The sequence below is a fragment of the Nesoenas mayeri genome, assembly GCF_963082525.1.
Source record: "Nesoenas mayeri genome assembly, chromosome: 5".
In the NCBI taxonomy this organism is placed as follows: Eukaryota; Metazoa; Chordata; class Aves; order Columbiformes; family Columbidae; genus Nesoenas; species Nesoenas mayeri.
This window is the reverse complement of record NC_137548.1, coordinates 68,617,330-68,639,559: the sequence shown is the minus strand read 5'-3', so window position 1 is coordinate 68,639,559 and position 22,230 is coordinate 68,617,330. Positions and strand designations below refer to the sequence as shown.

The 22,230-nt window shown below is 59.3% G+C and overlaps 1 protein-coding gene across 1 annotated transcript in view; it reads right to left on the bottom strand.

Annotated features, from left to right (window-relative positions):
• Positions 1 to 1,477, bottom strand: part of BAHD1 (bromo adjacent homology domain containing 1) — a gene marked incomplete at its 3' end in the record, with an annotated part of 30,815 nt that extends 29,338 nt beyond the window's left edge. The window contains exon 1 of the mRNA XM_080345873.1: positions 1,360 to 1,477. The remainder of the gene's footprint in view (positions 1 to 1,359) is intronic.
• Between the last annotated feature and the right edge of the window lie 20,753 nt (positions 1,478 to 22,230).

The window sequence follows — 22,230 nt, the reverse complement described above, 5'->3', positions numbered from 1 at the left end:
GATAAGCACTCGTGGATAAAGGGGAGGGGGGGGAAGACAAGGCAAACAGAATACATCCCAAACGCTCGTATTTTTCAAGTTTTCACTGTTGCTCTTTTGAAAGAGAGTGAGTCCCCGCGCGTCCCCGTGCTGGGGTGCGAGCATCCCCGCGTCGGCAGCTGTCTGTCTGTCTGTCTGTCGAGCAGTAGCCCGGAGAGCACTTGCCAGCCTGCCGAGATCTGCCCAGTCACATGTGCTGGCTCCTGCGCCTTGTAGAAGCAGCTGGAAAAGAGGGAGCCAGCGAAGCTGCCTCCATTAGGAGCCACCGCTACACAAAAGGAGAAGAGGAAACAAGCTCTGAGGCACCGGCGCTGCCGGCAGGAAAGCAGAGATGTTCAGGGCCACGGGAGACACAGGGCAAGTGCGGCCGAGAGGAGCCCGTCGGGGCTGAACCATCACCGACATTAAAACTCCGCCGCCATCCCCGCAAAGAGGCTGGACGGCACCTGCGCTCACACGGATCCGCCGCTCCCAAGCGGCGGCATCGGCGACCCCGCACAGCGAACCGGAGAAAAGTCAACCAACTTGCTGCGCTAATTAACGGCCGTCCAGGCGAGGGGTTTATTTCCACACTCAGGCGCGAGAGGCCCCGCAAACATCAACCCACCGCCCTGAGCAAACTTCTGGCTGGGCAGAGCCGGCTGGGCTCTCGGCTGCCGCCCCAAAACCCGCTCCGTGCCCCGGGAGGGGCCGGCACGGCGGGACCGGGGCGAGCGGCTCCGCCGACCCCCGCTCTGCCCGGTTTGCCCCGGGAATGGCCTCACACCCGGTGATGTCCGGGCGAGCCGTCCCCCTCCCGCAGGGCAGCGCCTGAGCGACGAGCCCGCACCGGCTCCCGCGAGCTCCCCGGCCCGGAGGCCCGGCCCCCCCCGCCCCTGTCAGCCCGCCCCGCCGCCTTTGTCCTGCGGAGCCGCCGGGGCCGGCCGGGCTGTCCCGGGGGGAGGACCCGCGGGGCCGGGGGTGTCGGTGGGGTCGGCTCGGGCTCGCCCCGCCGGGTCTCGTCGAGTTAACGGCCGCCGCGCGCCCAGCGGCCGCCCGCACCTGAGCGGCCCGGCCCGGCCCACCTGCCGCCGAGGCCGCTTCCCCCGGGGCGCCGAGCTCGGCCGCCCGCGATGCCCTCCCGGGGCCCCCGGGGCTCCCGCCGCCGCAGCCGCCCACCCCCGGCGGCGCGGAAAGTTCCCGGTGACCCCGCGCCCTCCCCCGCCCCGGGGCGGCGGCGGCGGCACCTGCTCCCGGCCCGCCGGAGTCACCGGGGGCGGAGGGGACGAGGCGGCGCCGCCAGCTCCTCCGGGCGCTCGGCACGGCCGCGTGGGGACTCACCGGGGCGCGCTCCCGCGCCGCGGGGCGGCCGCAGGCCCCGGCCGGGGCGAGATCCAGCGACGGGAGCCCTCCCGGGGCACCCGAGTCCCGGGCTCCACGCTGCTGCGTCAGCGCCGCCTCCTCGGCAGCCGCCCGGCTGCGGGATGGGGATGAGGCGCCCCCGCTGCTGCCGCCCGCCCTCGCCGCGGGGCGTCGCGATCCGGCGCGGCCCGTGCGGGCGGTGCGCAGAGGCCTGGAGCGGGCGGGGCGGGTGCCGGGGCCGCGGGGAGGAGCGGGAGGCGCCGCCGCCGCCGCTCGCCGCCGCCGCGAACTCCCCGCAAGCCGCGAGCCCCTCCGTCCTCCTTCCTACTTCCTCGTCCGCAGCCAATCGCCGGCCGCCGCTCCGCCGCTCGCTCCGCCGCGCCGGCCAATCGCGGGCGCTCCTGCCCGCCGCCACCGGCCAATCACCGCGCCCGCCCCCGCCCCTCGCCCCCTCCCCCCTCCGCCCCGGTCCCCCCCGCGCCCCCGGCCCGGCCTCCCCCCGGGAGCCCCTCCCGGCCCCGGCCCGCCCGGGCTCGGCGCCCCGCGGCCGGGAGCCACCGGGCAGCGCTCCGGGGGGCCGGGGGGCCGCCCCCACGCCCCGGGGGGCCGCACAGCCGAGCTGGGGGCACCAGGGCACCCCCGAGCCCGGAGGGTCCCGCACAGGCCGGGGGAGGCGCGGCCCGCGCTCTCCTGTCAGCGCCGCCCGGCCGGGGAGCGGCGGCCGCCGGCGGCTCGCAGAGCCCGCTCCCCGCGCCCCTTCACCCCGCAGCGCCTCCCCCGCGGCCTGCGCGGCCGGGCCCCTCGGCCCCGAGCCGGCCAGACCGGGGGTGACCCCCGGCCCCTCACCCGGGCCTTGGCACCCCGACTCCGGGAAAGCCGGGAGCCGCGGGGAGCAGCGGGTCCGCCGGCGGGAGCCGCGCTGGAAGCGCCACCGGGGAGGGGAGCGAAGGTTTGGGGGCCTGGGTGCCCATCGCTGCTCCACCACATCGCGGGACCCCAAGGACGGCCGGGGAGCCTCCACGGCGGTTTGTGTGCCCCCCAAACGGCCCTGTAAGCAGGCAAGGTGAAATGCCCGCTCGTTTGAGGGGGAAAAGGCCACCAGGGAATTCTCAGGTGTCCCAGAGCCTCCCCGCGTCGCCTGGGACACCGGGACGTGTGTCCTCGCCAGGATGTCACCTGCACGGGCTGCACCAGCAGGCCTGAGACACGGCAGCGGCTGCTGCTTCCCAGCCAGGACAGCGGCTGTGACCGTCCATCTTCTCCGGAAACACGCGTTGAAAAACCAACAAGCCTTGGCAGTTCTTCAGTCCGTGATGTTGTGGTGTCTTTGGCAGGACCGCAGTCTCCTACCGCTGAAGTCCTTCCATCAGTGGCAGAATGGGCTTTTTTCTTCACCCTGTTTAATGCTAAGAAACTTCTGAGAAGCCAGCAACTAGCACAGGAGAGAAAAATACACACACGATGAGTTAAACCCCACACAAGCCCACAGGGTCTGCGTGAAATACAATGCCACAGCAAACCCAGGAGGTTAGAAGGCTTTCTCTGCCTTGTTCCTGTGGTCCTTGGTCCACAAGGATCTCGTGAGCAAGAGGAAGATCAGCCACTGCCATGATGCATGCAGGACCCAGATGCTACACAGAATATCGAGGGAAAATTCAGCTATTTGGAGACATTGACTCAAAAAATGCTTGGTTTCCTTTATAAGCTGAAGTTTCTCTTCCTTCCTCTGTGTACGAGGTGAGCGATAAACCCAGCTGCTCTCCACAGTCAGGATTCGCGAGCTCTGAGCGATGCCCAAGGAGCACCGTGGATGACACAGCCTCGGCAGCACCGACCTCAAGCAGTGTGACAGCCGTAGGAAAAGGGATCAGCGCTTTTTCCTTGCCCAGTTGAACCGTACCCGATGGGATATCAGTGAATGTGAGCTGGGCGGATAAATTGTGCTCAGCATCATGTTTCTGGGAGGCCTGTCTGGAGGGCCAGAGCTCAGCACGGGGACCCCAGCAGCGCGCACAGCATCTGAGTGTGACTCACAAATAAACCAGAAACCTGCCTGGAACAAATACCAAGAATTGGTGATGCCGCAGAAAAGAACTGAGCAGCGCCAGCCCTGGCAGCCAGCAAGGACATCGTGCAGCAGCGTCTGCACCTTCCCAGCGCAGCAGATCCCCTGGTTCAGCGTACTCGGAATATAATCCTGTGAGCTCGCTTGCATGAGCTTTCCTGGCATTCAAATGGGAAACCACTCATGCAAGGCAGTGTTTATGAGACCACCACCAGCTCGTTATCAAACCAGAAGTTAGCAAACACATTACCTACCCAACAGAACACGAGAGCTGGAAAAATAGGGATGCTCCCCAGATTTCATTAAAGAGACTGTCCCAGCGGGCTGGGACCACGTTTTACCTTGCAGATACAGCATTTGGTCACTCACCAAAGCCTGCGCATGGTGGGCTAAAAGATGCAGGACTGGACTGTTTGCTTTTTTAAAAAAATAAGTGGGTTTGTGTCCAAAAGCATGTGACAGCGGGCTCAGTGCTGCACACTCGCTCTCCAACACTTGCCTTAGGGGTTTGCCAATGTCCTTGAAGAGAACGGAGGTACCACCAAAACTCTCTTATATTACCCCATTTTACTGCTTTCCTTAGGGGCTGCAATGTAGAAATGCCGCCTTTGGACGGGACTTTCACTCCGTTAAACAGATTTATCACCAGGAGCCTCTCCAGGAGCACAACACGTTGCCTCTCTCCTTGGAGCAGAGCTGCACTGTACTGCTCCCCGCCTGAAACGCAAAGGCAGCTCCTGCTGCTGCCAAAGTGCTGCCTAGAAATGACATTTTTACTCGAGTCCTCCCCTCTGCTGTGCGATGCAACCAACAGAGGGTAACTACAGCACTGCCGAGCACCGGAGCCAGTTAGGCTGTAGTGTAACACAGAGCACACGCCGGTCCTTAGATGTGTTCGGGTGACTTCAGAAACCCACTGCCTTGAATTTGCCGAGCTAAACAGGACCAGGAAAATGAAGAGACTGGCAATTATAAAGTTTCAGGAACCACATTGCTGCTGTGCTGTTCACTGTGTGGATGCAATAATTTAGCATGGACGCTTGGGGCTGGTTTGGCATGGAAAGAGGCCCAGAGCCCCTCGGAGCGCTGCGACAGTCCGCTGCCAAAACCCTGCTCCGGCGGGGAGCTGCCCGCAGCGAGGCTGCAACGAAAACCGCATGCGATTGAAACGGGCTGTTTGGGGAGGAAGCATTCACCTGGGGTAGAGATTTTCCCCCAAAAGAGAAGAGGTGTCCAGGAGGCTGCATTTGGGGCAGGAGAACTCCATCCTGGCCAACAGCTGCTGGATGCTAAAGCGGTTTCTGAAATCCTTCTTGCTCAGCGACCTGTTTTGTGGAGTAACAGTAAAGGTGTAAAACACCTCCCTCACATACACATCGAACTCTTGCACTGCCTGAAGAAACAGAGCACGTGGATGAACCCCACTCTCTAATGAGTGGTTCTTCATTAGCCCCCAACCCATTCCTGCAGCGCTACCTGGCCCAAGTTAGATGTAGCCCAAGTAGCACTGAAACTCCAGCAAACCAGCAATAAACTGCAGCAAACCAGCAATAAACTGCAGCTTCACAGCACTCAGGAGGGAAATACTTGGACAAAATGAATGCTGAAGTTTAATGATAAATATCAGACATTTAACAGCTGCTTTTTGGTGAAGGTGAGGCCGCCTCCCCTCTTCCAGGTGTTTGTAACAGAACATCTGGAGCACGGGCAGGTTGAGGATGGAGGGCTGCGTGCTCCAGAGCTGTACAAGAGCAGGAAGCACGACAAAGCCATCTGCAGAGCTCCCTCCCTTTTGAGAAACTAATTTATTCTCAAGTGGGGCCTTTCCTTGTCCCCTTCTCGAAGGGACGAGGGGAAAAAAAAAATAAAGCTAATTGCTGATTACAGAACAATATGGCTGCGTGTCTGCTGTTCTTCAGCCTGTCAGCATCGAGGCACTGACCAGACATGGGGTTGGGTTTTTTCTTCCCTCATTAACTAGGAAGAACAAAGCACCAAAGCCCCAACACGAGATCTTCCTACCCTGACTTTTGGCCTGTTTTTTTGGGAAAGAGGCAGCATCCAGGGCTGTTGTGCCACCCGCAGAGGTGCACACAGCTGAACCAGCGCTAGGAGCTGACAGGAGGGAAAAAGAGGATTTCACCACTCAACACAGCGGTACTGGGGGAAAAGGGTCTTCGCATGTCTTGACTCTTAGTTTCAGGAGCATAACAGTGGAGAGAGTGGGGATGAGCCCCAACATCACCCCACGCGCTGCAGGTCAGCCACCCAGGCTGGAGAAGGAGCGTTTGCGCTGTGCACCCCCAGAGCGGTGCTCGGAGCTCTTTCAACCTCCACAAACGACTCTGGCAAGTTTTTAAGTCGCAGAAAAAACTAAGAGGACCCCCTCTCCAGCAATGCATGAGGACAGAGAAATGAAGCCTGGAGCTCCGGTGTCCGTGCTGGCAGGAGGCTGTTGGCCGCTTGTTTTCAGCACAGGCGGGGAGGCAGCGCAACCCTGGAAATGCAGCACCGAGAGTTTCCCACATGCTGGAGCTCTCCTATCACACCGGCACCTTGCAAACATGCACAGGAGCTTAAGCAACCGCCTTAAACCCGGTTCGTTTACCCACTGAAAGCATCAAGGTGCAGCAGTCTGGAGGATTGTGCACCGACTGGTTCATGCGTCAGACCGCGCTGCAGGGAAGAGCACGGTGAGGCTGCAAGGAGGAGGACCACCAGCCCCCCCCTCCCAAGCAGCCTCTGTGGCCACAGACAGGGCTTAAACCCGGCTCATCTGCTCAGGATCGCTGCGGTCAGGTCTGTACGCACTCCTGTCTGACGGCAGGGACAGGGCTGGGTTAACAAGTCGATTTTCCTTCTGCATGAGGCAGCTGCATCCCCCGGGGTTCCCACCTTTCCCAGGCATCTCCTCCATTGGGCAGGCACCAAAAAACATCCCCAAATCCGAATCAGCTGAGTTATCCCATCCTGCCCAATGCCACAACATGAAAAGTAGTTGTAGCGGCAAAAAAGATGGTTTTTAGTGGTCTCCTCCTTTCCTTCCCCGCTCCGGGCTAACCCAGTAAATACAAAAGGCCCAGTGAGTCCCTGGTGCAGCTCTATTGACTGACTCGGCATTACATTACACCAAAAAAGCAAATTGGCTGTCAGTATTTGGGTCCACAGGATACCAGCTGTGGTTACACAGGCGGCTTCCTTTGAGATTTCTGTTCAAACATCAACTTTTGCTCATCCTTAGTTGGGTGCAATATTTCCTTTTTTCCACGCAAAGAAGTCAGGAGGATAAGAGGGCTGTGCCAGCACACGGCTGGCGCGCATCTTCTCGCTACCTGCCTGGAAAACTGGCAAATAAAAAGTACTGTCTTTGTGTCTCAGGGAATCATCTGCGGGGTTTTAGGTTTGTTATTGCTACGAAGGTTTAATTTACATTTTATTTTGGTAACGTTGATGCTGCTTGTTGATGCTATTTTCTACCAAGCACCAGTGCCAGGGAAGTTCAGCCCGTGTGCACTGCAAAGGGAAGGGGATTGCTGTATTGTATTTCTTATTTCACCTCTCGTCTTAAGACTTTAAAGTGCTTTAGTAAGGAATATATAAGCACCACTAGCCAAAATTGTTGATGGAGAGAAAAAACAGAGGGACAATGAATTTTGCTTCAGATGAGCTCGGTGGGGACCAGGAAATGAGACCTGGATTAAATGAAAACAGAAAATCACAGGAGTAAGAATTAAAACCATACCTAAGTGTTATCGTGGACAGAGGTGAATGTAGGTGTGCGCTTAAGTGTGTTGCAAAATAAGGATTAAAACTGAGGACTCTGCTTTATGAGCTGGATCGTGGCAGTGCTAGTGAAAAATTCATATGCAGGGGAAGGATAACATGTTATGCCTCCCATTCCCTGGGTAGCCATTATTTTATGAAGTGTGATTCACAAAAACAGGGAGGCTGGAGAAATCCGAACGCAAAACACATGTCCCAAAAAAGACATGATGGGAAAGCAAACAGTAATTATGTGACCATCTGTGAACGGCGATGCTGAGGGATGGGGCTGCGGTGGGCTGCGAGCGCCAGCGCAGCTGCCGCCCATGGCTGCGGAGAGCGGGGCTGCTCCTGCACCCCACGGCCGGTCCTGCGCCCCACAGCTGGTCCTCAGCCCCACGGCCAGTCCTGCAACCCACAGCCAATCCTGCACCCCACAGCAGGTTTGCTGAGCCCCACGGCTGGTCCTGCACCCCACAGCCAGTCCTGCACCCCACGGCAGGTTTGCTGAGCCCCACGGCTGGTCCTGCACCCCACGGCCAGTCCTGCACCCCATGGCAGGTTTGCTGAGCCCCACGGCCGGTCCTGCACCCCACAGCCAGTCCTGCACCCCACGGCAGGTTTGCTGAGCCCCACAGCTGGTCCTGCACCCCACAGCCAGTCCTGCACCCCACGGCAGGTTTGCTGAGCCCCACGGCTGGTCCTGCACCCCACGGCCAGTCCTGCACCCCACGGCAGGTTTGCTGGGCTCAGGGCAGCGCATTCCGTTGGACAAGCCAGCGGGAACCAAACCATTGCAGTGTTTACAGCTCCAAACGTTGCCTTTTTTCCTTGCACAGAACTAATACAGGAAACCCAATAAGAAATCCCGAAGGCAGCAGCTTGGCTGATCTCCATTTCCATAGGAAACAGCTGCATCACCAGGAAAACCTTCAGCCCCTTCTCCCTTTGTCCCTCAGGACAAGCTCGTGCCAGCACACGGACGTGACAGGGACATTCCTCGGCGTCGCTGCCCGTGGCAGAGGGGCTGTGTCTGCTGCTCCACACTCCTGGGTGGTTGCGTTAAGCCAACCTGCTTGGCTGGCTGGGAGGTGATGTCTTGGGGGAAAAGCGGGAGGAAATGGGACGGCAGCTTTTTGACTCCCTGCAGCTGCTCCTCCGCGCCCTGGCTGCCACGGCTCCTGCTCCTCGGGTGTAAAACGGGGAAAATCAGATTGTTCTGCTGACTCGAGGCGTTGCACAAATGGCTGGATATGCACAATGCCACTGCCTTGGCCAGAGGCTGAATGGGGAAGGAAAGCCGCTGCCGCTGCTCCGCGCCAGCCCCAGCACCGACATCCCCAGCGCTCTGCTGTCCCTGGCAAAGGTGAAATCGCGGGTTGAGGAGTCAGAGGAAAGCAGCGCGGCAGTGAGGAGCAGCCCTGCCCTGCCCACAGACACTCTGTGCGAGCACCGAGGAGCACTTTGCCTTCAGCCCTTCAGCCCCCAGCCCAGATACTTAATTTAATAACCTGGTGGTCTGACCTGTGAAGGCAAATCACCCCTTGGTTCTTTCTGCTCCAACTTGCACAAGTATCAAACTGGGCTACGTTGTCCAACCTGACACGAGCGTCATCACCGTCAAGACTTGTACCCACAAAAGCCATCTCAGCTATTATGAGCTGGCTGGGAATTGTGTGACCTCTGCAGAAAAAGCCTTTCTGCTTTCCTGATTTTCAGGTTCGCTGAAAGATGCTGTTGTGCAGAACCTCGTTAGTTTGTGGTGAATCCAGCTGCAAACGTCTGGAGCTGGGAATTAGCACCTAAGTGCAGAAAACACAGGAAAAAAAGGAGATAATGTTTCTCAAAATGGACTTTGCTCATTTATTTTATCATTTGTAGCTTCATTTGAATTATTTATGATAACAGTTCATAGTGGCGCCTGTAGCAAATGTTGTGAAAATAATGAAATCCAATTCCCATGGGACTTCACTCCATTCAGTCTCTGCAGAAAGGTGAGGGATGCTGCCAGGTCTTGCACGCTTGGGTGCAGGACGAGGGGAGGTGGGGGTTCCATGGGAGTTAGAACCGGTTTCTAGTTTCCAGTCCACTCTGAGAATGCTCGGGGGGCCAGGGTCCCTGGGACGCTGAGGGACACGAGTGGGGGTCCTGGGGATGCAGGGGGACACAGGATGGGGATCCCAAGGATGCTGGGGGACATGGAGGGGGGTCCCGGGGATGCTCAGGGACAAGGATGGGGATCCCAGGGATGCCGGGGGATATGGGTGGGGATCCCGGGGATGCTGTGGGATGCAGATGGGGAGCCCAGGGATGCTGGGGGACACGAGTGGGGATCCCGGGGATGCTCGGGGCCACGGGCGGGGGTCCCGGGAATGCCAGGGGCCACGGGCGGGGGTCCCGCGGTGCCGGTGCAGGCGCCGGGAAGGTGCCGGGCCCGGGGCGGGGAGAGCCGGGACAAAGAGGGGAAGGGGCGGAACCGGATCCGGCGGGAGCGATCGGCGGCGGCCCCGGGAGCGGCGGCTGCGGGGCCTCCCGGGGAGCGGGGGCGCTGCTGGAACCCCAGCACAATAGGTGCAAAACGGTTCTTTTCTGAAAACCTTCCCCCTCATTTCGAGAGCGGCCGCGTCCCGGCCGCGTCTGTGCGCCGGCTCTGGGGAAAACGAGCCAGGACTGAAACGCAGCCGCCTCCGGTAGACGAGCCCAGGCTTGGCTTGGAGGGGGAACTGCCAAACCCGCGGGGCTTTCCATTTCTGTGCCCCTCAGCACCCAGCAGCCTCGGGTGGGTTTTCCCAGCTGTTGTCACACAGTCCAGCTCGTTTTCCTGATGCTTGTCAGGACGGTGTTGGATCAGGATGGTGTCGGATCAGGGCAGTGCTGGATCAGGGCAGTGCTGGATCAGGATGGTGCTGGATCAGGGCAGTGCTGGGTCAGGATAGTGTTGGATCAGGGCAGTGCTGGATCAGGGCAGTGCTGGATCATGGCCAAAAGCATCTGAAAGCATACGCCCCATGTGCTGGGGTCTGGAGCGAAGTTGGACACCCACCGCAGACTTGTTGAAAACCCCGCAGCGCCCGTCAAGTCTCCAGATCTGAAAGGTTTGGTTTGGAGTTGAAACCATTTGTTAATTGAGTTATTTTTCTTCACTATGAAAAAATGTTGCTGGATGCTTTATTCTTGTGCTCAAGCTCCCAAAGGTGCCCGGCGCTGTGAGGTCCACCCAGCGTCCCACTTGGGGATGTTTTCAGCCCTGAGGGTGGTTTTTCACTCCTCGTTTTCAGTGCCATGAGGTCAGAGCAGCACAAGGAAGGAGCAACACCTCCACGCGCTGCTGCTGGAGAAATAGGAAAAGCCCCCAAAGCCTCGTTAAAACTGTAACGGCTTCTCTGTGCTGGGGGGAAATCCACACATGCACATCATCTATTAACCTCTGCTCAACCCCATGGGTTGCAGGGGTGGGTTGGGGATCAGCACCCACATTTCAAAGCTCATATGGGTGCCAGGGGGCATCTGCACGTCCATCCTTTGGTGACCGTGCGTCAGGTAGCTGGTGAGCAGCAGAAGAGTTAAGGGACCAACGGGGCAGTAAGTTTTACGGGAAGGCTTGGAGTTTAGCTGTACAAATCCTATTAGCGTTAGCATCGGCTGTGTGGCTAAATCCTTGCATTCTGCACAGAAATGGAATCCCTGAGGGGTGGCTTAAATCACCGAATCCTCGGAAAGGGAGGGTTGGGAGCGGAGGAAGGTTTGTCTGGGGATGCTGGTTCCAGTGGGATGTAACCCAGGCAGCGCTCGGGGATTTGGGGCTGCCGTGGTGCCACGGGCAGCGATCTCGGTTGGTGTTAGTGGTGGATCCGGAGCGCGAGCAATTAGCTGGGGCTAACGGTGTGAGCCAGACGGGTGGCTGCCCCGCACCCCAGGGCGCGAGTTGTCCCCAGCAGGGACAGGCTGCAGGGAGCGCCGGGGCTTGCCGAGACAGCGCCGGGGCCTCCCGGGACCGTCGGAGCAAACCTGGGGCTGCAGAAAGGGAAGCGGAAAACACAGCATCTCCCTGAAGATCCACAACCACGGTACTCCAGTGGGGTTCATTTTGGATGCGACGCGCAGAGCTGGTTATCCCGGCTCGGAGCAGGAGGCAGCAGCGCAGCACACGGGATTTCCAGTTCTTTTCTCATTTCTGTCCTTTCTCTTGGTTTAAACCGGGGGGTGAGCACCCGGCGTGTCCTCCAGGAAGGCACCGGCTTTCCCTTTGGCTCCCCTTCCCACATCTTGCCTTGTTGCTGTTTTATTACAATGAGAGAGAAAAGGGAAAGAAAAAATAAGAAGGGGCAATCCACCATTTCCTCCAAGGCTTTGAAACACATGTCAGCATCATGATCCGCCTTGATCCTGTGGGAAAATAAAAACCAAACCCATTGCAGCTTTACTGCCTGGGAATGAGGCGTCTGCAACAGGAGGCAGAGCCACGGAGGAGAGCCCGAAAACCAGGTCTCATCTGCCCCAGCCCCAGGCTGATGGCCGCGAGCAGTTTCACACGGTGGCTCTGATCCCTGCTCACCTTTTTGCCTTTTCTTTGCTTTTTTCGAGCCGGGTTGGTCCCCTGCGATGGCGCTGAGCAGCAGACGTCACTCCAACTTGGCAGGGTCAGCAAGTTGTAAACAGCGGAGCCGAGGAGCCTGCTCGTCCAGCGGCCTCCTTTTCCTCGGGAAACGCGCTGGGCTTTGAAGAACCCCAGGCAGCACTCGGCTCCCCGCAAACAACCCCAGGAAACACAGCGGAAAGGCTGCAGGAGCCGTCCTGAGAGCTGCGCGAGATGCTAACGTGGCACAGCTGTGCAAAAGGGGCTTTTCTGGGGGGATAATGGCAAGTTGGGGGAAAACAGAGCTGGTTTGCTCTACAATTCAGGCAGGGAAGAAGCGAGAGGGATGAGCAGAGCGGATTTTCTCACCTTGTTACAAGTGCGTGACATTTTGCGGGGAAGCGTTGGCTGCGGTGTCACAGAGGCGTTACCCGATGGCAACGCGAGGGACACGGGCTGCGCACGGCTGGCGGGGAAGGGGCTGCTGAGATAACACTCGCACCACGGAGCGAGCACGAGAAATGCCAGCCTGGAGACGTCACGGCAGGGGGAAGAGCAGTTTCTCAGCTGGGAAACCAGCGGAGCTGCTACAGCCAGCGATGCTCAGGTCCCTTCCGCATGGCCCATGGCAGCACCTGCCCGCGCGATGGGGAGTGGGATGATGGGGACTGCAGGATGATGGGAGAAGCGGGATGATGGGGGGCGTGGGCTGATGGATGATGGGGGTACAGGAGGATGTGGGTCCTTCTGCAGCTGCAGATCCCCACGGCCAGAGGCTTAACCCAGCGTCCTGGCTGCTGTAGCCCTTGCAAAAGTAGTTACTAACCCCGATATCCTCATTAGATCCTCATGTGAGGGCTTATACTCCACCAGTCAAAACTGTTCCCACAGGGTGTAGCTTTCTGCTTTTCTGAGATATGAATGTACCCGCAGTAATGGGAACTTTAATTCATTAAGGCAATTTTTTGTTGAACTCCGGGCTGGCCAGGGGAGCTGCCTGTGTCTCAGACAGTGAACTGCAAGCTCTCAGCAGTCAGGGCAATTACTTACCAACAGGGGGTTTACTCCCCCGGGTGAGAAAACTTGATACCAAGATGAAAGGTGAGTTGAGCCATGGGCTTAGCGCCAGAGTCTGGGGGAAGACGTCTCATCAGAGAGATGCTGGATGATAATGATCACTCTTGGCCTCAAATTTAGTGACCTTTTCATGCCTCTGAAGTACCTATGAAGTGTATCTGGTGGCACAGCTTTGCTGCCGTCCCAGCCTCCTGGCACAGGCTGGTTGGGTTTGGCCGTGGGGAAGGGCTGGTGGGACCTGAGCTGCAGTCCATGGGTGAAGACCCACCTTGCAACCTGCTCATGACTCCTCTGCTGGGGGCAGAGCAGCCCACGATGGGCGAAGGGCTTGGGTTGGGTCACACAGGTTAGTGCAGTCGTGTTGAGCGAGCGGTGAGGATTTGCGCTCAGAAAGCTGCGCCAGCTGCTGGTTTGTGTGGACACGCAACCTGGGAAGCTCAAAAAGCCCCAAAGGGTTCATATTTAGCATGGAAACCGTGTGAGCATTGACCAAGCTTAAACAAGGTGGGTTGTTAGCGCTGTTTGGACAGAGCCTTATATCAAAAGCCATTTATTCTGCTATTACTATTCATTATTCCCTCCAGTGTTACCCTGGATGTTTGAGCTGGGATCTGCCTAATCCCGTAAAGCCCGGCTTCTCCTCGTGCCAGAACGGGGAACAAAGTCATAATTCTCCTTCCGCAGGCTCCCGGCCGTTGCTATGGGAATGGTGCGACGTCCCCGTTCCACAGAGCCGCCCTCCTGCCCGCGCAGGTGGGAGAAGGCGCTTCCCAGTGGGGAAACCACCCGGATTGAACCGCGCACCGGGACAGCGAGCCTGGGAAGTTGGGACCAGGCGGAGGGACGGCACCTGCCGTGCCGGGACCTGCTCTTGCAGCGGTAAATGCAGACCCGAGGCAGCTGGCTCAGCCGCAGGGGCTGCGGGGATTCGTGCGCTGGGCTCCTGGGGTACCTGCGATGCTCCTGCGGGGTGTCCGTGGGACGCAGGGACACCCGCCCGGCACCAGCGCTGCATCCTCGCCCTGCGGTGAGGAGGCGGCTGGGCAGGGACAGTGGCCGCCCCGATCAGCACTTCCCACCGCGCGGCTGCGGCAGCCTTGCTCAAATCAGGATAGGTCCCGTTTGCTGCTGCTTCCTTGTCCGCTCGGCCAGTTTCCTCCTCAAAGAGGGAAATGAGAGCGGTTTGATGTGATCTCTTCTTGACAAACCCATGCTGGCACCTTGTTATCTTTCAGGTGCTTAAGTAGGTTTAACCCCCACACACACTCCAGAAGCTTTTCCAGGCATCAAAGAACAGCCAAGCGCTTTATAATCCCCCTGGTTTTCCTCTTCCCATTGGGGAAGAGGAGCAGGAGTCGATCTGCCCCTCTCCTCTCCCCCACCGCAGTGCAGGATGCCTGATGGGTCAGAAACCCCTGGATCCTTAAGCCCTTGAGCACCACGAGCCCCAGCGGCACATCATCCACATCCCTAAATCCCCGTTCACCTCCTCTTCCCTCCGCAGCTCGCTCCCTCCAGCCCAGCTACGCGCTGCCAATGGGAAGCGGGGTTAATAGATGAAAGAGGAATTGCAAAAGCAAATATTTTCTTTCCAAAGCTCTGTTCATTAGCTATAAACACAGGGAGACGCTGCAGATAATAGGCGTGTTTTACACAGGGTTATAACTCCGTGCTGAAGGCAGGAACTGGGGGACACAGATAGATCTCTGATTTTCTGTCATTTCAAGTTAAATTCGTTAACTGTGGACCATGTCAGACCTCCTTACCTTTTGGACAAGCAAGAACACCCCAAATCTACGGCGCCTCGCAGCAGGTCAGTCCCGGCGTCTCCCCATCGGTGGGAGCTGCAGGTCTGTCCCGCTGGGGAAAATGGGGCAGAGCCCCCAGCATCCCGAGCATCCAGCTCATCCTGGAAACAACCCGCAGCGTGCAGGCACCTGGGGGAAGTACAAACGTCCCACGAGGTTTGGACACCGGTTTGGTGCTTGTTTGGTATTCTCATTCATGGCCTGGAACCAAGCTGATGGGATGAGGCTTAAACGAGGGACAGGAAAGGGGAGAGGGACTCTTAAACGAGGGAGAGGAAAGCTGGGGGCGGGGGAAGGAAGAGGAAGAAAACTTCCAGTTTTGTTAGTTTTTGATGGGCTGGAAGAACTCATGGGGAAAAATCCTGCCGTGGTGCTGGGGGAGATGGGGCTTTCCCGGCACACGCTCCAGCAGCTGCATCCCGGCACAGGTGGAACGGGGACACCGCGTCATTAAAAGCCCACTAGTCCCATTGTGGAGGGGAAAGGGGGAAAGGTGTCTTCACAGGCACATCACCCACCAACAGTAATTCCCTTGCCAAGGCTTCTGCAGCAGCAATAATGAAGCAACAAAACCCTGAGGACCAGCGAGTGCAAGACGCTCTCCTGCTTCTTAGAGCATCCCCCCGAGTGCAGGGGGATGGAAAGATCCCCCGACCTGTTGTTGAGAAGTGAGAAAAAATACAGTTTCCACACCCGAAAGGCATCGGGTCCGCAGGAGCTTTCCCGCGGCCCTGCGCCTGAGCCGGCGGACACGGGCCGAGTCCTGCTCCCCAGCCCTGCGCTGCCATCCTCACAATCCTGCATTTCTGATTTTGCCACCTGCACTGTGTTTCATAAAATTTTAAAGCTAATGCTCTGCCAAACTCAAATGGCACCGGAGCAGATGTTTAAGTGCAGCCTAGGATGAATAAATTATGGGGCTCGTGGATGTGCAGGGAAGGCAGGAGAGGCTGGATGGCTCTGAGTGGAGAGATAATTGATTTAAATGACATTGTCCATTGTAATCACCTGGGATTAGCTCTTTGGGCACAGGCTGAATAAGAGACGCAGCAATTAAAGGTACGGGTCTAATGACAGCAACAATTTGCCCGCATGCAGCCCCTGCTCAGCCTCTTCATCCCACCTGGGTCAGCAGGCAGGGCAAGAAACGCGGCTGGTCCTGGCTCTGGTCCTGGTCGCCGCGTGGCGGCCCAGGGCTGACCCGAGGCTGGCGGGGCTGCGGCGGCGCTGGGGGAAAAGTGCATCGCGAGGCGCTTCCAGAGACCAACCCGGTCAGGTTGAACAGCGGGGCGCTGGGTGGGCATTCGATTGCGACATGCGGTACCTGCAGAGGGCAATGCATTGAGCATTGAAGAGCTGCTTCATTTCACGGAGAAGGGCACAAGAAGCATCAACGACTGGACAGCGAACCCAGCCCCAGCAGCACCAAGCTGCTTTATTAACCACGAGGACAGGTACAAAACGACCGTGACTTGGAAGCCCACGGGGTTTTTTGCTCTGCTCTGCTACAGACAACCAGGATGACCTTGGGCAAGTTACTTAACCTTTTAACGCCGCTCAGTCCCTTCCAATGGGCGAGGCACTTACCGGCAGGGTTAAATAGATTAATTAGCCGGGCAAACCCGTGCCTGCCATGGAGTTAATTGTTCCCTGGGATCCTGAGAGCTGGCTGGCCCGCGAGCCCTCTCATCCTGAGGGACGCTGCGGTGCTGGGTACCGCGGCTTGTCCTGCCCCAGGCCCCTCCGAGCAGCCCCCGTTTGGGGGGCTGGATGAATAACGGCCCAGGGGTGGGATCTGGCTGAACTCGTGGCATTTTTTGCAACTCTGAAACAAGCTCTGCTGTAGCACATCGGCTTTTTAATCATCCTCTCTCTCTGCCTGCTCAGGGCTCGCTGCAGCGACATCTGCAGCACTGCAAACCCTCCGACCACGGCACCCCGGCTCGGGGCGCAAACTCAGGCACGGCAAAGCTGGAGACTCCTACACCAGAGATGGCTCAGTGCCCGAGGACACTCACCTGGGAGCCGGGGACCCCTGTGCTGCCGCCAGCAGCCTCGGGCTGTTTGTGGGCGCTGGAGTTTTGCTGCGCGAGCAAAGGGCGCCGGGCAAAACGGGCTTGACCCTGCCTGCGGCTGCCGGGCGCTGCTGCGATGGAGAAAAGAGACGCGTGGAGATGAAAGGGATTTTCTAATAACAAAAGCAGGCGGTGGAAGGAAAGCTGCAGGGAGACGGCTCCGCCGCCGGTGAGAGCCGGTTTTCCAAATTGTGCCGAGTCAGCGGAAAGCAGGGTGGGTGGCTCCGGCTCTGCTGCTGCCACCGCAGCCACCTCCCTGGGGGACAACGGCACCGAGTCCCGGACACAGCTGCCCCCCGGGATCCCTCGGTGGGACTGGAGCCAGGGTGACCACATGGGGAGCGGGAGGGGGTCCCCGTGAAATTCCAGGACAGAAAGTGCCGTTAATGCCCTTTTATCTGTAGAGACAGGCCCCAGATTCCCGTTGAGGCCAGGGTTCGCCTCTCAAACCTCCCCCCTTATAAAAGTTTTAAACCAAACTCCAAACGTTGTGCTGTGGGGGAGGCTGAGGAGCAGGAGCAGCTGCGCGAGGCCGGGGCAAAGGTCCGGCTGTCGCAGCAGCCCGTTCCCAGCGGTGGAGCCGCGCAGGGACAGGGGCTGCGCACACTGCCAATCCGCTTTTGCTTTACAAAATCCTGCTGGGAATGGGCTCCGGGACTCCCCAGAACACAGGTGATGTCTCAGTGGTCTCTCAGGGGGGATTTCCCCGTGCACGCCTTTGGAAAGCAGCTGCAGGAGACCTGGCTCTGCCCAGCACTCATAAACAACATAAACATGTGGATGCACACATTTGTGCATGTCAGGCTCTTCTCGTTGGCAAACAATGATAGGACAAGGGGCAATGGGATCAAGCTGGAACACAAGAGGTTCCACTTAAATTTGAGAAGAAACTTCTTCTCAGTAAGGGTGACAGAGCACTGGAACAGGCTGCCCAGGGGGGTTGTGGAGTCTCCTTCTCTAGAGACATTCAAGACCCACCTGGACATGTTCCTGTGCAACCTCACTTAGGCGTTCCTGCTCCAGCAGGGGGATTGGACTAGATGATCTTTTGAGGTCCCTTCCAATCCAGAACATACTGTGATACTGTGATACTGTGATACTGTGTGTCACACGTGCGGAGCCAGACGGGGCTGCTGGCCCAGGGCTGTGCTCAGCACCACTCTGCCAGCAGCCCCGCTTGGCTCCGGGGGTGCGGTCCGAATTACAGCCACGCGATCGTCAGCAGGATTGGCCCAATGTCACACCTGTGCCAGGCAGAGCCGAGCGGGGCTCAGGGCACAGGCAGCCCCAGCCTCACCCACCTCTGGGGTGTACAGAGGGTGGTGACACTGGTGACGGTTCCCGGATGGGCTGGGTCCCCAGCAGAAGGACCTGGCTCAGCATCGTGCTGCTTTACCAGCTGTTTTTTCCCTCCCCACCTCAATCTCATGGGTCTGGAAAGGAACCACCACAAGAAGGGCAGGACCTGCAAAATCAAACAGGAGAAGCATTGCTGCCACTCTTGTTCTTTCATCGCGCTTTGGGCTCCCCCGCAGGGCTGGGCTGCTGCTGCGCTGGGGTTCAGCTCTGTGGGTCCATGACCATGGCCGTGGGGCTGTACCCCCTCCTTAACCCGCTCTTGGCACCGGCCCCGGGCATTGTAACCAGGTCAGGGCTGTGTGACGGAGCAAAAGGCCGTTTCTCCCCCTCCCACGCAGGCAGCGTTGCAGGGACGGCTGCAGGGCACCGAGCTCCCTTTTCCCCTCCCCGTAAGGGTAAGCCCGGAGCCCTGGGGGGCACAAAGGGGAGCAACCGCCTGGCCAGGGCTGAAAAATCACTGTTTGCTTTTCTTTCCGGTGTTGGACTCACCCGCTGGCTGCTGCTTTTTGCTTCCCTGGGCCTCAGGGTTCTTCAGCCCAGCAATGGGCACGGAGAGCAGACGGGCAGAGCGATTCCTTGGTTGGCTCCCGGACAGAAGAGCATCCCCGCGGGGCAGCCGCCTTCGCCCTGCAGACCGCGGGAGCTGCTGCCACCCCGGCAGCTCCGGGCAGACACCCCGCTGCCTCCTCCGCTCACCTGGGCAGCTGTGGGCAGACACCCCGCTGCCTCCTCCGCTCACCTGGGCAGCTGTGGGCAGACACCCCGCTGCCTCCTCCGCTCACCTGGGTGGCTGCTCTGCAGGGCTGGCAGATCTGCGGCCGGGGCTGTCCCAGCTCTGACACCGGCGGTCCCCCCGCAGGAGGTGCTGTGCTCGTACAGAGCCCTCAACCCCGAAACTCCCTCCAGAAACTCGGTGCGGCCCCTCTGCCCCACTCTGCGCGAGGCTCGCTCGGGTAAAGGCAACGTTCCCTTGGGGCAGGTGCTGAGCAGGGTGTCTCAGTGCTCATCCTACAGCCCCGAGATCCCGGCTCCCCCCCGGGCACCTTGGCCCCCCCCGTGACACCGCGGGATGGTGGCAGTGCCACCCCGGCCCTCACGCTGCAGTCTCATGGGGGGACATCACCCCCACCCTGCCCACCGCAGCCGCTCAGGACTGAGCAAGCGGGACAGCTCGGGGAGAGCTTGCGCTCCTCAGGGGTTCGGGATCACCCCATTTCTCCCCAGTCCCTTTGGAATGCTGAATCCCCAGCCGGACCCACACCTTGGGGCTGCCCAGACCCACACCTTGGGGCTGCCCAGACCCCCAGGTGCCTGAGGGAGCTGGCTCCTGGCCCCCAGCACCGGCGCTCCCTCCTCCAGCCCGCGGATGGGATTCCTGCCATTTCCTTTGGCAAACGCAACCCTCACAGGCTTTTTTTCCTCCCATTCAGGCTGACAACTGGGCCTCAGCATCAGCTGCTTGTTGCTCAGCATCAGCCTTTCAGCAAACAGCAGGTGTAAGCGGTGCGACCGCGGGCTGCGCTGCAGTAATCCCGCTCTCCCCGGCCCCCCTCGCACAATATTGTCCCCTCAGCTCAAGAATGTTTTTTGTCTCCTTCTTCACAGTTGTGAATTCTTTTATAAACCGAAAAGCAGCCTCTTTCTACCGTTGCTGCGGGGCTGTGGCGGGGGCGCGTTGCTGCGCGGGCAGCACAGCGGTGCCGCGGGGCTGCTCCTGCCCGCGGGACGGGGCATCGCGCCCTCCCTGCCCGCAGCCGCGCGGGCTGCCAGCCCTGCCGCGGCACACCAACCGCGCACCCACGCGTGGGAAACACGGAGGTGACACGGCAGCAGGTCTGTGCTCCGTCACCAGCGTTTAACCGCAGGGAGCTCTGCCAGGAGCCCCGAGGGCGGCCGCAAGGCGACTGAGAGCCCAAACACACTGAATTCCGCAGGGAGCGGGGCTGCACGAGGGGCGCCGGAGCGGGAGGGGTGCTCACGAGCAGGGATGGAGCAATGCGCTGCACGATGCTCGGGCAGCATCGCAGGGTTTGGCCTCAGCACATCTCCTCCGAGCGGTGAAAACAAGACTCAATGACACTTTCGTTATGTGTCATCCTGTACTGAAACGGCACAGCAAAGCCAGGTGCAGGAGGGAAACATCATCCTCCCCAGAGGTTACTGAAGCCTCCCTTCCCTTCCCCTCCCAGACCTGCCCCACAGGCAAGAAACCGCATCCTCTGCCACACACGAGCGCACACACTCCCCGCTGCCACTCGAGCGGGTGACAGCTCCTGCCGTCCCCCGGGGCGGGCGGTGGGGACGGAGCAGGGATGCCGGGCTCTGCTGGGAGCGGGCAGCGGGCCCTGCAGCCACGCATCAGCCTGGAAATCCCACCCGGCAGCCCCATCAGGACTCATGAGTGGTTTTACCTCCAAACCACCTCCCACCTCCCCCCAAGAAGGGGGGACAAGCACTGTCCTGCCCGGGTGCTGCTCCAACACGGGTCCCTGTCCCCGAGGTTTGACCTCGCCGGACTCGATGAGATCCGCTGCACCCCCAGCTCAGCCCCACGCGCAGCTCCCTTTCCAATCATCGTCGGTACAAAGCGCAGCTGGTCTCACTGCAGACAAACCCCTCCACAGCAGTTTTTACCTTGCAGACATACATGAAAACAAATGTCCTTGGCATGTTTATAAGGCCAACAGCACCCTGATGCTGTGGGCATCCCCGCAAACATGGGCCTCTGGTTAAACTCCAGTGCTGGGCACGGCTTGGAGGAGCCGCGATCCTGTCTGCCCCGGGGAGCACGAGGCCGGACACCAGAGATGTTACAGCCCATCTTCTCTGCTCCATCTTCCCCTTCCCTCTCAACATGGGTTTCTGCATCAAACGCATTTCGGTACCTGTTCTGGCAGCACCGTAACTCAGCACAAGACCAGTTTTTCCATAACAAGCTGTTTTTCCCTGCCAACAGCCCCAGCGAGGACTCGCAGAGCAAAGGGCCATTGATCAAGCACACGAACAAGTTCCCTCGTGCCAATGCTGTCAGTATTACGGCAGCTCGGTTGTGCAGCTGAGGAGCTGGAAGGTAGCGGAGCTGCAGCATCCACGTAGGAACCCCAACCTTCCTGCCCATCCAGGGCTCCAAACAGGTCACGAACCTGCTCCGTGTTGTGGAAGCCTTGGCCTCACACAGCCACCCCGCTGCAGCCGACCCGAGCTCGCGGGGAGCCCAGCCCCAGGCCCAAGCGGAGCTGCTGCTCAGCAGAACGCCCTCAGCTGCAAAACTCACCTGTCGGAGAGCAAACCCGGCCAGAGCTTCGCTCCCTGCAGGACACTGTGCTCAGGCTGTTCTCCCATCAGGTGCTCAACCGATGGCAACCAGCTGCCGAGCAGCTCTGGTCGCACACACAGAGAAATCACTCACGGAGCGGGATGCCCGGGAGCCAGCAGCCTCAGCACGGGAACACAGCACAGCGTTTCTGCTTTCGATAAATCAATACGCTGCTAACGTGTGAAAACTGCCCGGCTGCTGCAGGACGATGCTTGTGCACACAGAACAACTCTGGGAGCACCTCGAAACTCCCTGTGCTGGCGGGTTCTGCCGGGCGCAGGTTCTGCTGGGCGCGGGTTCTGCTGGGTGCGGGTTCTGCTGGGTGCAGGTCCTGGGTCCTGCTTGTGCCAGGACAGGCAGCATCTCTGGATTCCTGATAAGCTCCAAGATGCTTCCTTATGAACCTGCATCGTTCAAAAACCTCATGCTTTATACACGCTGCTTAAATGAACTCACTGCTTCCTGCGTGAGGAATTCCCTCCGCTCCCCAAGCTCTCTCTGCTCCATAACCAGGCAGCTGCAAACACAGGAGGGTCTGGAAGCTGGGGTAGCAGCAGCACATCCCAGCAAACAGCACATCCCGCCCCAGCAAACGGCACATCCCAGCAAACGGCACATCCCAGCAAACGGCACATCCCAGCAAACGGCACATCCCAGCAAACGGCAGCACCGGTTGCTTGGGTCAGGACTGTTCCCATTACAGATTCAGAGCAGACACCATAAGTTCATGTCCTCGCATGTTCTCCTATTAGCTCTGCTGCTCTCCAGAGGAGGCCCGAGGCACAGCCCAGATGTATCACTAGACACGTATC